Source organism: Microtus ochrogaster, chromosome 7, assembly GCF_000317375.1.
Source record: "Microtus ochrogaster isolate Prairie Vole_2 chromosome 7, MicOch1.0, whole genome shotgun sequence".
NCBI classification, from domain to species: Eukaryota; Metazoa; Chordata; class Mammalia; order Rodentia; family Cricetidae; genus Microtus; species Microtus ochrogaster.
Window position 1 is genome coordinate 2752276 of NC_022014.1, and position 4830 is coordinate 2757105.

General features: G+C 55.7%; 1 protein-coding gene across 2 annotated transcripts in view; it reads left to right on the top strand.

Moving 5' to 3' along the window:
- Positions 1-3833: 3833 nt before the first annotated feature.
- Baiap3 (BAI1 associated protein 3) overlaps positions 3834-4830 on the top strand; it is a 13886-nt gene continuing 12889 nt past the window's right edge. Inside the window, exon 1 of one of the 2 annotated variants that reach the window (XM_005349109.3) lies at positions 3834-4122. The gene's annotated coding sequence lies outside the window, so the exon portion shown is untranslated. Of the gene's footprint in view, positions 4123-4349; positions 4720-4830 lie in introns of those variants that run through there. The other variant, XM_026780229.1, reaches the window with a different exon arrangement.

A 4830-nucleotide genomic window follows, 5' to 3' on the forward strand; every position in this document is an offset into this window, starting at 1 on the left:
TCCTCCTCCTCCTCCTCCTCCTCCTCCTCCTCTTCTTCTCTTTCTCCTCTCCTTCTTCTTCTTTTCTTCTTTTTTGGAGAGGGGGCAGTTTTGAGACAGAGTTTCACTGTTTCGTCCTGGCTGTCCTGAAACTCACTCTAAAAACCAGGCTGGTCTCAAACTCACAGAGATCTGTCTGCCTCTGCCTCCTGAGTGCTAAAATTAAAGGTGTGCACTGACACCACCCGGCCTTGGAGGTATTTTCTTAATTGAGGTTCCCTCCCCTTAGATGACTTTAGCTTGTGTCAAATTGACAAAACTATCCCTGCATCTATCAAGCCAGCTAGAACACCTAGTTACTGATGCCCCAACAATGATGGTTTGGAGCTTATTGCCCCCCTGGCCTTCCTGGACCCACAGACCAAAGAGGAAGCCCAAGGACCTCTAGGTAATCCAGCAGACAAAGTATCCAAAGACATCTTTTTGATGTTTGGCATGTCCCTGTAGGAACTGACTTGAAGGGAAGGTTCAAGAAGTGTGCTTGGGCACCTGTCCCACCTGATCCCGACACGGAGTTGGGGATGGGGTCATTTGATAGCTCTTGAGACTCTTAGAGGCTTCCAGATATTGTCAGTGCCTCTGAGGAGTTGTTGGACCTGGTTGGGGTGGGGGGCTGACTTGGGGCCATTGTGTGTCCCTGGCCTAGCCTGGCCTGGAGGCCATACCTGAACTCTAGAAGGATAAAAGGGGCAAACACCAAAAATGTAGGAGAAACAGGTCTGAGCTTACCCATCTGGGCCCCTGCCTGCCCAGGCCAGACCATCTGTGTCCTCATTCCAGGACAACTTAGAAGAAGAAAAGCTCTCACCCCTCCAGGCTTTCCTGTCTCAGGAAGGTTCTGGTCCCAGAGATGAGAGAAAGATGATGCTTCCAAGCCCCAGGTTCTGCAGAGATTGATGGGCACTTCCAAGCCAGTTGCACATGGTGTTCAGCTGTTCCCTGCTAATAGCCCTGACCTCTATCTCTACTCAGTCTTTGGCCATAGTAATGGGCCCTTATGGAAAATGGGCCCTGGCACACTATCCCTCACTGGCCCTTGTAATGAGACAGGACAGATGCCAGGAGCTTGTATTCCTCAGCAGGCCCTCATCTGTGAGACTCTTCTCACAGATGGGCTCAGACCCACCAAATAGCCTTTGTCTGGCCAGGACTGCTTCTTTTGCCTCCCCTCCAGCTGGGCCCCACAAACACAGTATGTGACGCCAGGGGTACTCCTTGGTGGTAGAATGCTGGCCTAGCAAGCCTCATATCCTAGGTTAGGGCCTCAGTAGTGCCCTACACAAAACAAACAACAGCCAGGCAGTGGTGGCACATGCCTTTAATCCCAGCACTCGGGAGGCAGAGGCAAGCGGATCTCTGTGAGTTCAAGACCAGCTTGGTCTACAGAGCTAGTTCCAGGACAGGCTCCAAAACCACAGAGAAACCCAAAAACAACAACAACAACAACAACAACAACACAACAACAAAGACTGACAAACCCATCAACCTCTGGCCTGCTGATGTAGCTACTGGTAGAGCACTTGCCTGGCGTACACAAAGCCTTGGCTTCAGTCCCCAGCACGGCACAGTACTGGGAATAGTGGCACATGCCTGTAATTCTAGCACTTAAGGAGAGGCGGAAAGATCAGAAAATCAAAGTTAACCATAGCCACATGGCAAGTCTGAGGGTTGAGGTCAGCCTGAGCTTCATGAGAGCCTAGTTGGTTTTTGGTTTAAAACAAAAACAAAAAACAAACAAAAAACCTTCCCATGCAGTAGCACGCAGACCTGGGCTTGTTCTGAGTGCGTGGATACTGGCTGCAAGAATATCATGAAATACTTAGTGTGGCCTGCAGTTCAAGGACCAGCTTCTCAGGCAGAAGGCTATCCAGAGCCACACACCCCTAAAGTCACTCTCTTCAGCAGGTGGATAGATTCATGCAGGCTTGGGGATGCTTGGCCAAAGCCTCAAAGTCCCTGGTCTCTGACCCTATGAGCTCTCACTGGGCAGCCTGCCTTTCCCTGCAGCAGGAGGAGCTTGGCCCCAGGTTCAGGTGGAGCCCAGGAACTAAGGTTCACCAGCGGTGTCTAGGGGCAGTTGTATTCCCTATTACAGATGAGGCCAACCAAGGCTCTGAGCAAAGTAGGAATAAACACAGGAGACCCTGCAGCCTTAGGGTGAGTCAAGAAAGATGACAGCATGAATCACTGGTGGCTTGTCATTCATTCGGCACCCCCGCACCCCCCACACACTCACACACTCACGCACACTCACACACACTCACACACACTCACACTGAAGGTCTGTAGAGAGAAGAGCCCAGGGAAAACCAGACTCGTGGGGCTGGATTTGGCACTCAGTCTGTTGCTATGTGACTCAAAACCTCTTTCCATGTTTGGATCTCAGTTTCCCTGTCAAAGGCAGGAGCAAGTCTCACCCAGCAAGTCTCGAGTCTCGAAGGCTGGAGCCCCTGCAGTGAGGCTGCCCCCCCACTTCCTGTTTACAGCAGCCTCTAGCTCATCCTTTTACCCCAAAGCCATTACCATCACCATGGCAACCAGACTGCGTTTGTTCCAACAGGTTGGCAAAACCTGACGCAAGACTTCACTAGTGGGCGCAACTCCAGGTCCTGGGAGGTAGGTCAGCTGTCCCACTCCTATGCCTGTCCCTCACAGAGGGGCAGGCAGTATGGGGCACAGAGTCTAGGACCCTCCCTTGCTCATCTGACATCCATGTCCCGGCAGTGGGGGCAGGGGGATCACACCTTTTAGCCCTTTTGCCTGACCTGGCTGGGCCAAGCTGGAGGTTGGCTGTGGAAATTGAACATCCTGCAGGACAATATTCTGTTCCGTCTCCTGGCTTCACAGTGAGGGGTGTAGGATTTGACTGGGATACAGTCAGGTGGCAACATCCATCTCAGTGTATGCTCCCTGGGAAGAAGGGCTAAGGCCAGGTTGTCACCTCCCAGACATTTCCTCTCCAATTCCCAGTAATGAGGAACACAGGCCCCTACCCAGCACTCCTTTGGAAGCCTGTTCCAGTTTGGCCTCCCCACAGGAGATGGTCTTTGTGGAGGATTTTCAGGCTTGCTTTTCTGATTCTCACACCGGTTGGTGTCCTTCCAGTAAGAATGAGATCTTTGGGATAAACTCCAAAGCAAGGCGGTGAGCAGGAGTATCCCAGAGAGGTCAGCGCTGGTCCCCAGAGGCCTACTGAGGCACGGGACAGGAAAGAACAACTCGGCAGCTTTCCATGGGTGGCTGGGAACCCACTATGGTAGGAACCCTGTCAGGTACACCCTCGCCCTCTGCCCCAGCTCCAGAGCTAACACGTTGGAAAAGGACAGGCACGTGTTTAACAAAGCCTCCATCCAGGTGACCATCGCTCTGCTCCAAGTGGTGGAGGCTGGCTGAGGAGGGGGGGGGGTGTCTAGGGAATAAAGTGGGCTGGGAACAGCAGGATCCAGCTACTAGGGCCTAACCCAACCTTCTGCACACACGCGGATAACAGTGACGTCATGAGATGGCCCAGGTTAATGACAGAGCTGACTTCCCTAGAAGAGAGCAGCTCCAGACAGTACTGAGGGGCAGAGCTTTGGTGAGTGGGTTGACTTTGGATATGACTGTACAGAACTTCAAGAAACCCAGGCACTTCGTGTCTCCTTTGGGCGACTGTAGCTTCTTCCCTGCGGCCCTGGGAAGGAGACCCCGCGACAGCCTCCTCCCTCGGGGCGGGGTGGTGGTGGAGGGGCTAGCACAGCCCAGCGAAATCCAACGCAGCGCCCCTCTCTGTACCCACCTGTAGGTTACTGCGCGCCGCACCCGAAGCGTGGGCTCTCTGGCCAGCACCCGGTGGGCGGGAAGCCCTTCCCGACCCCAGACGCACAGGGTGGGGGAGGACAGGGCTGGAACCTCTGACCAGCAAACGAGGCCAGGCCCCGCCTCCGCCCGCCCGCGCCCCCCGCCCGCCGCTCCGGCTCTGCATTGCTCAGTCTCCAGCGCGCGCGGCTGCTAGCGGTCGCTGTGCCTTGGTGTCCCCAGCCAGTGCGACAGCGACGCCAGCAGGGACCCCCGACCCCGTGGTCCCCCGAACCCCTGTCCACGGTGAGTGCTGTAACTCCTTCCCGGTGCCGTCAGACTGCCGTCGGGGATTAACCTGCCTCCCACCCAGAGAGACAGACAGACAGATGCGACCGCCCCCTCGGGCTCAGGCCCCCTGGCTTCTACACTCCGCTCCCCATGGGGTTCGGGGATTGAAGGCATTGGGGTAAAGGGAAACTGAGGCCCTGGGAAAACGGGCCGCGCGTGCTCAGAGGGGCGGGGTCGCACAACAGGCGTCCTAGGCTCTGAACGCCGAAGAGGACGCCCCGGGGTCCGCACTGCAGAACGCGGAGGAGGGTTGAAGGGCGGGACCTCACGACCCAGAGAGTGCGCGCCTGCGACCACAGTTCCCACGGTCGCCGATCGCCGCTGCTGAGCCGCCAGGCTATAACCCCTCTTCCCAGTAGAGGCCGCTGACTGAAGCGGAGCTGGGGGTCGAGCTGGGGACCTCGGAGACCCCCCGCGGGGCTTCTCTGAAGCCTTCCTAGCTGGCTGAATCCCATCAACTTAGGGGGAGGAAAACAGCTCCCAGCGCCCTTGCCCTTCCCACTTTGCGACGACTGTGAGACCCTTGCCCTCTAACGTGAAATTCCTGCCAGGGTAAGCCTTGTTCCTCCCTGGTCGTCCAGGAATTCAGGCCCCACCACTTTTTCTGGGGTGTTGACTTGTGTGTGTGTGTGTGTGTGTGTGTGTGTGTGTGTGTGTGTGTGT